This window comes from Chrysochloris asiatica, unplaced genomic scaffold (assembly GCF_000296735.1).
Source record: "Chrysochloris asiatica unplaced genomic scaffold, ChrAsi1.0 scaffold00246, whole genome shotgun sequence".
Classification (NCBI taxonomy): Eukaryota; Metazoa; Chordata; class Mammalia; order Afrosoricida; family Chrysochloridae; genus Chrysochloris; species Chrysochloris asiatica.
In genome coordinates, this window is record NW_006408764.1 from 4,086,282 (window position 1) to 4,098,537 (window position 12,256).

Sequence of the window (12,256 nt, forward strand, 5' to 3'; positions counted from 1 at the left end):
GTTTATCTATTCTTCAGTTGATGGGCACTTTGGCTGTCTCCAACTTTTTGCTATTGTAAATAGTGCTGCTATAAACATTGGTGTGCATATATCTTCTCATGTTGTGGCTCATTTTTCTTGTGGGTAAACACCAAGTAGAGGAATTGCTCTGTCAATCATTTTTGGTACCTAAATATCATTCTCTTGAATTTGTTTTCAGGTGTTTCCAAAGCGTTTTCTTTCCCATAAAAATTTTCTGGCTCTGCCTCTTTGTCATTTGTTTGAGCCACTCTTTCCTATTTCTTTGTGTGAACAGAAACTGTTGTCTCTGAGACATTGTGGTGTCATTGTATTTGTATTTAATTGATGATTATATGTTTGTATGTTCTTAGGTACTCACCAGCTGCCTTCTGAGGGGTGTGATTAGAGAGTGGACGCCTGTGCACCACTCTCTGTTTGCCATCCATACAGCTCAGTTTAGGATGGGTTTGGCTGACGTTGGCTGTTGTTGATCAGGTATATAGCAGCTGGTGTTGGGTCTTGCCTAATGTGTTAGGCCACAGAGGGTAAGTTGTGGCTGGGCTGTTTGGGCATGGTTGCTGTCAGATGAGACAAGAAGAGAAGACATACACACAAGAGAAAGAAAGCCCAAACAAACAAACAAAATAACACTGAAAAAATAACATAGTAAAGGAGAAGAAGATAATAAATCAGGCAACAGCTAGGAAAATCAATAAACAAAAAGAGAAAAGAGGGAGGGGGAAAAAAGTCACAGAAGGTAAAAAATTACAGAAAATATAAAAAGGAAAAAAATAATTAAACACAATTATGGAGAGGGATAATGAAAAGAGAAAGAGACCAGTGAGTAGTAAAGAAAAGTAATCAATACCAAAAGAAGAAAAATAGGGTGGTGGTAGGCAAGAAACAGAAGAAAAGAAGAAAATTTGAAAGTGGAGATAGGATAAAAATAAAAGAAGGTAAAGGGAGGAAGAAGGTAAGGAAAGAACAAACAAACAAAAGCAATGAAAGTAAAGTAAAAAGTCGGGGCAGATGATAGAGCCAGAAAGGAAACACTCTGGGGGCTCTTGCCAGCATAGGAACTCACACAGTGGGTGGGCAAGGGATGAGATGATGACACTCATGGACTTAGACGGAGTTCCTGTAGTCCTAGGTGTTGTCTGTTCTGGGCAATCAATCTGGAAGTAGTTCATGCAGACTCCCAAACAGCTGGAATCAGAGTCTTTCCTTCCCAGAGGACAGTCAGGGTCAGCTGGCTCTGAGAGTTCGTTCTATTTTGGAGCTGGGCAGAACTGGTTCTGCAAGTCTGGATCAAGCCTCACCTGAATCCAGGCATTGGGGTTAATCCAGATAGTACCCAACTCACTTTGATACGGCTCACAAGTACATGGCTCACCACCATGTGTTCCTAACTGCCTGGAAAGCAGGAGCTTCACTGGGGATGTACATGGGGCTGGGCATCTTGCCACCTTTCCTACTCATTGACACTTGTTGTTGTTGGTAGACATCATTCAGTTGACTTTGACTTGTAGTGACCCTGTGCACAACAGAACAAAACACTGACCAGTCCTGGGCCATCCTCACAATCATAGCTGTTTGAGCTCATTATTGCAGTCATTGTGCCAGTCCATCTTGTTGGGGGTCTTTCTGTTTCTCTCGGACCCTCTACTTTTTCAAGCATGATGTCCTTTTCTAGGGCCTAGTTCCTTCTAATAACACATTCACAGCATTATGGCTATACTTCTTCTTCTAAGAGATTTAATTTGTCACATTTTCTATTGATTTCCCTATTAGATGAGAGAATTCTACCATCTCTCTCAGCCCCTTGCCTCATGTACTCTGTCCTGTGCCTGCAGTGCCTAATCCAGGGTTTTGGTTATAGCCCTCTACAAGGTTTACATACTTTTTGAGTATTTAGTTGCTATTTTCTTAAGTCTGCTTTCATACTTTTCCTTTCTTATCTTTTTTGTTTACTTTCACATTCATAATTTTTTCTTGTTATTTTGTTTTGGATACGTTGAGTTTTCTATGTACAAATTCTCAATGTAAAGAAAACAAAAATCCTTACCACTAGACCAATAATCAACATTCTTATCAACTGAGAAAAGACTGAAGTTGTCAAGGACTTCATTCTTCTTGGATCGACTATCAACACTCATAGAAGCAGCAATCAAGAAATCAAACAACGTATTGCATTAGGCAAATCTGCTTCACAAGATATATATATTTTTTTAAATGAATGTTTTATTGTGTGATAGTTTACGTGGGAGAACATTAGTTTTATATTCATTCTATCATACATCGATTCATTGCTATAGTTACCATCCCATCCATGCATCATCACCCAACCAAAGGGTATACCTGCACGCCCTGCCCCCCCACGATTCTCAGCACACAGTCCCTTTCCCTCTCTGGATCTCAAGTCCCAGCCACTCCATCTCTTCACGTCATCTTCTCTGCCTCCATCTCAGGCCTCACTGCTTCTCTGAGTGGGGTCCCGCTCTCCGCTCTTCTCCATTAATCTTTTTAAAGTGTTGAAGAGCAGAGATGTCAGCTTGAAGACTAAGGTGTGCCTGACCCAAGTCATGGTATTTTCAATAACTTCATATGCATGTGAAAGCTGGACCGTGAATAAGGAAGACCATAGAAGAATTGATGCTTTTTAATTATGGTGTTGGAGGAGAATATTGAAAGTGCCATGGGCTGCCAAAAGAACAAATAGATCCATTTTGGAAGAAGTGCAGCCAGAGTGCTCCTTGGAGGCCAGGATGGCCAAACTTTGTCTCTCATACTTCAGACATATTGTCAGGAGAGACCAGTCGCTGGAAAAGGATATCATGTTTGGTAATGTGGAGGGTCAGAGAAAAAGAGGAAGACCCCTAATGAGATGGATTGGCCAAGTGGCAGCATCGATGGACTCAAGTATGGCAACAGTAGTGAGGTTGGCGCAGGATCAGACAGTGTTTCCTTCTGCTGTGCATGGGGTCGCTATGAATCAGTGCAGACTCAATGGCACTTAATAACAACAAATTATCTTCAGTTTTGTCTCACATTGGAATTAATAGAGTTGATGGACATAAAATTCTAAGTTGGAAATCCTTTTCCCTTACTATTTTTAAAGAAATAGCTTCACTCTTAACTTCAAACATCATCCTGATTCTTGACTTTTCTTTAGAAAATGGCATTTTTTTTCTTTAGAGGCTTTTAGAATTTATGCTCCCTTATCCTTAAATTTCATATTGATATGTCTTGGTGGGTAGTGTCATTTTTATCTGCCCCCCTCCCTCCGCCCCAATATGCTGGGTGTTTGGTGGTTCCTTTCATGTTTTTTCTGTTCTTTCTTGCCAGTTTCCTCACAGATTTAACGTTTTCATGTTCTTGAATTTTCATTTTCTTGGTATCTTGAGAAGTATTATTTTTCTTTGAGGTTACCCTATAATCAATCTGTCAACTTTTTCCTCCATTTAAAACAGTCTATTTTATCCTGAAATCTACCTGACCTCATCATCTGGAGTTCTGTTCCTATGTTTTTACTTCTTTTCACATTGTATTTGTTTTGATCATAAACTGACTTCCCAGATCCTCTGAATTCTTTCTCATAGTTTTGTTCTGTTCTGAACTCTTGCATCTGTCAATTGAGTTTTGGGTGGTGCTGCCACATATGTTACTCTCTGGTTGTTGTCTGTTCTTGTTAATTCTCAGTCCAAAGAACTCCCTTTAGGATGTTTTGAAGCACTGGGTTGACTTTGACAAAGTCCCTTAGCTTCTGTTTATCCTGGAATGTTTTTATTACACCATTGTATTTGATTGACAGCTTTGTTGGGTGACGATTCTTGGTTGGCAGTTTTTTTTTTCTTTCAGATTTCTCCATTGCCTTCTTGGGTGCATGGATTTTGCTTTAGTGGTTCCTTTCAATTTAGAAACTCATCACTGAATTTTCTTGAATTGTTTTGATCAAGGATCAGAAAATGGTTTCTATAAGTGAGCAAGATAGCAAATATTTTAGGCTTTGTAGGCCACACAGTTTCTGTCACAACCACTCAACTCTGCTGTTGTGCAAAGGCAGACATAGGTACTGTGGAAACAATAGGTGTGGTTGTATTTTATTAAAATGTTATTATCGAAACCAGGTAGCAGGCTTACTCCTGATTCAGGTGGACACTTCTCTGTTTTTCTGGAACTCCTATTATCTTGATGTTTGAACTGGATTCGTTCTCTAATTTTCTTACCTTTTTGCTCCTATTTTCTGTCTTATTTCCTGGGGTATTTCTTCAGCTTCCTTTCTCTCAAGTTTTTCATTTTTTCTATCCAATTCCTATGTCTCAGTGTTATTTGTATGTTATTCTCTCAGTTCCCCTATGATATCCAGGTCCTGTTTAATGCATGAAGTTTCTTGCTTCTTAATTCTCTGAGAATAAGAGTGATAGGTATTTTTTCTAAGTTTCCTGCTCCCTACACAGCCTCGGTTTCCTCTAAGGTTCCCTTTTTTTCCAGTTGTTTTAGTCTCTTTCATGTTAGATACTTTCCCCACATGTCTGGAACCAGTGGATACCAGCTGACTCAAAGTTCTGTGTGGATGAGCGAGCATGTTAACTGAGGCCCTTATTGCGGGAGAATCTAGCTGGCATATTTCATTGGACAGCCTCTGAGGGCAGTGTTGTTTCTCCTGGGCTAGTCAGATTAGTATCAACACTGGACTGTGAACCACAAGGTTGGTAGTTCAAACCCACCAGTTGCTTCTTGGAAACCTTATACAGGGTTGCTATGAGTCAGAATCAACTGGAAGGCACTGAACAACAAGAACAAGAGCAATAGCCAGACTCCCCAGAGGAGTGTCTTAGGATCTTGGCTAGAAACTAGTGGCAGAATTAAAAAGGGTACCTCAGCAGCATTCAGTTACTCTTCATCCCCATGTTCAGTATTACTATCTTCAACTGTCCTTAGTGTCTGCTCATTCAGAAACCCTCTCCGTAGAAAAATGCTACAGTTCTCTGCCAAGGTGGGGGAGAGGCTGATGCCAGGCTGTACACACCAGGATGTGGGGATTTAACTGTTTATGTAACAGCAGTTTAAATCCTATGCTCACCCATGCTATAGAAGTTCCCCATATTGCCAATTTGTAAGCTTCCTGGGGAGTCTCCAAGGCAAAGAAGCTTACTTCTGCACTTTCCAGGATTCAGCTGCTTCAGGAAGGTCTGCTTGTCCATCTGCTGTCCAGCTTCCTCACTTTGATATTGTCGAATCCTCTCAAATTCCATTTATCTTATAACTTTTTAATCTTAAAATCCCTTCTATTTTAGTTACAATGAGGTTTTGTCATATAGTAAAGACATATGCACCACATTTAATTCTGCATCTCTATTACAACTATCCCCTTTTAAAATATTTTCCATTTGATCCTCTCAAATAATACAATACTAATTTCTAGTTCACCAAAATAAAGTTTTTCTTCCCTGCTTCCTTCCTGCACCTCAAGTACTTACAAATATTAGATAAGAAGCGAAATTGATCCTTTTTTCTCTCTTGTCTATTTCTGCCCAAGTAAAACTTTGAACACTTTACCTGAAGGACTGGGCTGACGTGAATATTACAAAGGTCTTCTTTTTTTATTTTGAATTGGAATTGATGAAAAGCCTCAGTAAAGAGCATGCTTTCTGTATCTGCCACTGTTCCACCCAGCTAGAAGAACAAGAGAATTTTAGAGGTTAGCACTCAACCTTCCTCTGGTAGTTTCATAATCTAGCAACTGTTGTCTTTCATTTCAATCCAACATCAGCAATATAGACTTTCTAGGTCTGTATACTGCTAGTTAACAGTAATTAGACATTTAGTTGTGCTAAAAGATTACTTTTTTACAATTCCCCAAGGTTCGTTTCATTCCAAGTCATTTCAAGAAAAAGGTCAAGTGAGAGAGGTACCCAGGATTTTATTTGTATGAGATTCACAATACAAAGAAACCTAAATCTTAGCTCCCTATTTAATCATGATCAACTTTTGTATTAAAAACCATCAATATAGACTACTGGAACTTTTTAGTCTCCTGTCTTTGGAGAACATGGCAATCCAACAGTCGGAAACTGCATTATGGGAGAACAGAAACTGAAACCGAACGGAGGTTACTCAGAGATGACTGTTCCTATCAGTGGGCAGCCATTCGACTTTCTCAGGAAGGAGATGACAACGTTTCATGCCACCCTCATTGGTGCAGTCAGTACTAAGTGAATCTATAAATGCTGAAAAAGGAGACTGGCTTAGACAAAGTACTGCTTTCTCCTGTGTGGCCATTCCACGTGACCATGGCCTGACCTCCCATGCTGTAACATTAGCACTGGCAGAGATAGGAGGTCCAAAGGCTTCAGTGGTAATTGTATCACTTGTAATATAGCTGACTAAGGAGATGAATATGTATGCTTGTTCACATAGGCAGGAATCAGGGAGATTAGAAAAAACACATACCAACCTCAACAATACACACTTGAGGTTCTGAGCCATCTTCATCCACAGGTACTAACGCCTGTCTTTTTACCCACTCCTGGATTGCATTTGTGACATGAGGGACAACTGGGAAAGAGGAAAGAAATGTGTCAATTACATTTTCCACCAGCACTGATTCTAAACAAAGGGTCTAGTCAGTATCCAGGCACTTACAAGTTGTGTTAAACTGCTGCACTCTGTCTTAATAAGAATAACAGTGGGCTCACATTTAAAAAGGCCCCAACAAATCTTTGGGCTCACCCTCTGGGCTGCTTCCTTACCAGAGTTCCAAGTTGTTACTGGAGGCACTGTAAGGGAACAAGCCCAGCATTCTGAGCCACATCTGGACGTTTGTTCCTCTGTATTCTTGGAGTAGCATAGTGGTTACGAATTGGGCTGCGAACCTTAAGGTCAGCAGTTCGAAACTACCAGCTGTTCCATGGGAGAAAGATGAGGCTTTCTGTTACTGTAAAGATTTACAGCCTCGGAAACCCTGTACCTGGTCACTATGAGTCAGAACCAACTCCACGGCACATCACCACCACCCTCTCATTGCATGCACATCAGCATAACAGGCCACACAGCCACCTATATTGCTTATAGCCAAGGCTGAAGGTGGGAGTGCTACAGCTGAGCATTTTCCTAGATGCAGGAAGCTGCCAGAACTCTATTCCATCATATTTCCAGTTACCAGAGTCTACCCTGCACTCCAGAGAGGTAGGACAGGATGGCAGAGTGGTTCAGAACATAGAGCCAAGCATCAGAATGTCTGGATTCCAATCTCAGTTCCACCATCCATTAGCTGTGTTCTTTGTGCAGACTGCATAATCATTCACAAGCACAGTTTCCCCATCTCTAAAGCAGAGGTAATGGCTCCACATAACATAAAGTGCTGGAAATTTTATAAGAGCTTATAAAATGCAAAGTAAAGTCCTTTACATGGAAGTGCTTAACAAGCGCGGGCTTTTGTTACAATCTTTGTAAAAATCATAGTTGTAGGTCTCAGACTGCAAGTGAAGGTGCGCAGATTAGTTTTACTTGCTTTGCAGATAATTAGCAGGGCCTCCTGCACAAGGATGCCAAGGAACTTAAAAAAGTTGTGGGAAAATGGAATTAAAAGACAATGGAAAATTTCCAGGAGCTTTTGAAGCCTCCTCCTAGTCCTTATCTAGTCCACATACAGGAGGCAATACAATCTTTTAAAAAATGCAAAGCAGAATTCACCCATGTTTAACTCTTCAATGGCTGCTCTCAGAGTAAAATCCAAAGCCTGGCTGAGGATCACCTCACCAACCTCTCCCCTTCATCACCCATAGTCACTGTGTCCTGACTATCTGGCCCTCACTTCGCCCTTGGGCAGACAAGCCTTTTTGGGCATTGGGCTCTTTGTATTTGCTGAGGTCGCCTCTTTCTCTTCTTCCAGGACTGGCTTCTCAGCTCAAATATCCTCTTCTTGGAGACTTTTCCTGGCTATCAGTCTAAAATGGCTTTTCCCAGACACCCTTTCTCTCCTCACCCTATTTATCTCTTGTCACAGCTCGTATGTTTTACCTGTGTGCTGTTCCACCTGTCAGGTAACTGACATAAAGGCAAGACCTGCACTGGCCTTGCTCATCCTGTATTCCCAGCTCTAGTGAGGGTCTGACAGCAGTGACAAAAATATTTGACAAAAGAAGGAATACACTGGGGGCTGAGATCAACGAACAGTGTAAGCACCATCATTATAATTCCGAGTTAATCTCTTTCTGTGTGTCAGGGACTCAGGGACACTTTACTGTCTTCATGCGAGGCAGGTACTGTTATGGTCTCCATGTTATAGACAAGGAAACCAGGCCTCATGTTTATAAAACTGGTAAATGGCAGAGCTATGATCCAAATATGACCAAATTAGCCCCAAATCTGGCTAGGGAGCCCCCAGGCCAGAACCACCTGTCCATGTGCCCCTCAGCTTTGAGCACACTTACGTCTAAGCCAAAGCAGATTCATTTCTGCAACTCAGCCACTTTTCAACAACCCCACGTTTTTAACAACAGAACATTTTCCCCAAATGAATGCTTGTGCAAAACCCCAGTATAGCAAACAGATGCAAATAGAACTGTGTGGTGAAAATCAGGTGGGCCCAGAGACTACCTGGTCAGACACTACCCTCCCATTGCCACCTCCCTCACAGTCCCCCAGCTCATGTGGCACTGATGAACAGCCTGAAAATTATAGCACATAATGGATGTCCATTTCTTTCTCACTGTCTATACACAGTAAATCCCAGATCCATAGCATATACACTACTTCGGTTAATACCCTAATCTAGTTGTCTGCATCATCTCACCCTCATCATGTGTAAGACCCACAGCTCTCAGGGTTCCTGTCATGCCACTTGGACTAAGCTGACAGCTTTGATGCCATTCACAGAGTAACTTTTTGAGTAAATTGTATGCGACCCAACCCACTGCCAGGGAGTAGATTCTAACTCATGTAGTTGTTAGGTGCCATGAAGTCGGTACCGACTCATAGCTCAACAGTGACCCTATAAAACAGAGTAGAACTGCCCCATCAGGTTTCCAAGGCTTTCCTGGTGTGGTATTGTAGGATAAGCACTGAACCACAAGGTTGGTGGTTCAAACTCATTTGCTGCTCCTTGGAAACCGTATACAGGGTAGCTGTGTGTAGTAGTTATGAATCGGGCTGCTAATCTCACAGTCAGCAGTTCGAAACAACCAGCTGTTCCACAGGAGAAAGATGAGGCTTTCTGCTCCCATAAAGATTTACAGCCTCGGAAACCCTGTTCAGGGTTGCTATGAGTTGGAACTGACTCCATGGCACATAACAACAACAACAACATGGATCAGAACACTATTTATGAAAGCAGGTTGCCACATCTTTCTCTTGCAGAGTAACTGGTGAACTGCCAACCTTTTGGTTAGCAGCTGAATGCTTTAACCACTGTGCAACCAGGGCTCCTTAACTGCAGGGCTAGTTCAGTAGCAATAACTTGACACTTCCTTGCTGAAATTACTTAAGAGGCAGATGTTTGTACTTAGGTGACACTAAACCACTCAAAGGCAAAGATAACATTACCTTTGATTTTTTTCTCCAAGTAGTCTCCATTTTGTTCCTTTTCAATGACGTGCTGGTATATCTTTCCAGTGGTCAGATTATTGTCCTTGGGGAGGTGGATGTCAAGGAACCGCTCGTAGTGACCTAGATCCAGGTCTACTTCCCCACCATCATCCAACACAAACACTTCCCCTGCAGTGAGTGGTGAAAATATTTAGGTCAGTGAAAAATACATACAGCATTCATGCACAATTCTACCACTCATCTGTCAGTTTGTTGTACTATGGTGGCTTATGTATTTGTGTGATGTTGGAAGCTATGCCACTAGTATTTTAAATACCAGCAGGGTCACCCATGGTGGACAGGTTTCAGTGGCACTTCCAGACTACGACAGACTAGGAAAAGGCAAGGTGGACCACTTCTGAATGATTAGCCACTAACCTTGTGAGTAACAGTGGAACATTGTCTGATATTGTGCCATAGATGAACCCCTCCAGGGTGGAAACCACTCAAAATACAACTGGGGAAGAGCTGAGCTGCCTCCTTAAAGTAAGTTGACCTTAATGAGGCAGATGGAGTTAAGCTCTTGGGACCTTCATTTGCTAATATGGCACAACTCAAAATGAGAAGAAACAGCTGCCAACAATCTTTAATAATCTGAATGTGGAATGTACAAAGTAAGAATTTAGAAAAATTGGAAATTGTCAAAAATGAAATAGAACACATAAAGATTGATATCCTAGGCATTAGTGAACTGAAATGGATTGGTATTGACTATTTTGAATCAGATAATCACATGGTTTACTATGTGGGGAGTGAAAAATTCAAGATTAATGGCATTGTATTCATCGTCAAAAAGCACATTTCAAGATCTAGTTTGAATTACAATACTGTCTGTGATAGAATAACATCCATATACCTACAAGGAAGACCAGTTAATACCACTATTATTCAACTTTATGCACCAACCGCAAAAGCCAGTGATGATGAAATTGAAGTCCTGGAGTGGTCATATAGGTTAAGCAATGGACTGTTAACTACAATGTCAGCACTGCAAACCTACCAGTCACTTCTCAGAAATCTTATACCAGGTTGCTATGAGTCAGAACTGACTCCACAGCACTTAGCAACAATAACAACTTATTGAGTCTAAAATTGATCAAACATGCTATCAAGATGCATTGATAATTACTGGTGATTGGAATGTGAAAGTTGGAAACAAAGAGGAAGGATCAGTAGTTCAAAAATATGGCCTTGTTGATAGAAAAGATGCTAGAGTTTACATCATAGAATTTTGCAAGGCCAGTGATTTATTCATTGCAAATAACTTTCTTCAGCAACATAAAAGGTGAACACATGTGAATCTCACCAGATGGAATACAGAGGATCAAACTGACCACATCTTGGGGAATAGACAATGGAGAAGATCAATATCATCAGTCAAACAAGGCCAGGTGCTGACTGTGGAACAGACCATCAATTGCTCATATGCAAGTACAGGCTGAAGCTGAAGAAAATGAAAACAAGTTCACAAGACCCAAGATAAAACCTGAATTAGAGACCAGCCCAAGAACAGATATGATACATTAGACATTAGTGATCAAACACCATAAGAGTTGGGAATGACATCAAGAACATCAGACATGACCAAAGCAAAAGGTCATTAAAATGACAGGAAAAAAAGAAAAGACCAACATGAATGTCAAAAATACTCTGAAACATGCTCATTAGTGTACAGAAGCTAAAGTGACTAGAAGAAATAAGGAAGTAAAAGAGATGGGAAAAAATTTCAAAGGGCAGTTTGATAAGACCAAGTCAAATATTTTAGTGAAATGTGCAGAAACCTAGAGTTAGAAAATCAAAAGGGAAGATCATGCTGAGTTTTCTCAAGCTGAAAGAACTGAAATAAAAATAAAAGCCTCAGGCTGCAATATTGAAGGATTCCAAGGGCAAAATATCAAATGACACTGAAAACATCAAAGGAAGGTGGAAGGAAAACACAGTCACTGCATCAAAAAGAATTGGTCAAATGCTCCATTATTTAAAGAGGTAGCATATGATCAAGAACCAATGGCTCCAGTAACTGACGGAATACAGATTGAAATGTTTCAACAAACGGAGGCAGCTTTGTAGGTGCTTACTTGTCTATGTGAAGAAATTTGGGAGACAGCTATCTGGCCAATTATTTGAAAGAAATCCATATTTGTTCCCATTCCAAAGAAAGGTGACCCAATGGAATGTAAAATTATCAAACGATATCACTGATACCACATATAAGTAAAATTTTGCTGAAGATAATTCAAAAGGATTGCAGCAATACATAGACAGGGAGTTGCCAGAAATTCAATCTGAATTCAGAGGAGGATGTGGAACGAATGAGGGATATCATTGCTGATGTCACATGGTTCTTTCCTGCAAGTAGAGAAAGGTGTTTATTTGTGCTTTATTGACAATGCAGAAGCATTCAACTGTGTGGATCATAATAAACTATGGATAACATTGTTACTCAGGGAGGAAGTCCAAAGTGCATTGAAAGAATTGGCAAAGAACAAGGCACTAGGGATTGATGGAATAAAAATAGAAATCTTTCAAGAAAGTGAGGCAGCACAAGAGGCACTCACTCATCTCTGTCAGGAAATTTGGAAGACAACTATCTGGCCAACTGATTGGAAGAGATCCATATTTATGCCCATTCCAAAGAGAGGTGACCCAACGGAATGCAGAAATCATC

General features: G+C 40.7%; 1 pseudogene; it reads right to left on the reverse strand.

Annotated features, from left to right (window-relative positions):
* Window positions 1–12,256, reverse strand: part of LOC102834517 — a 55,673-nt pseudogene that overhangs the window by 36,208 nt on the left and 7,209 nt on the right.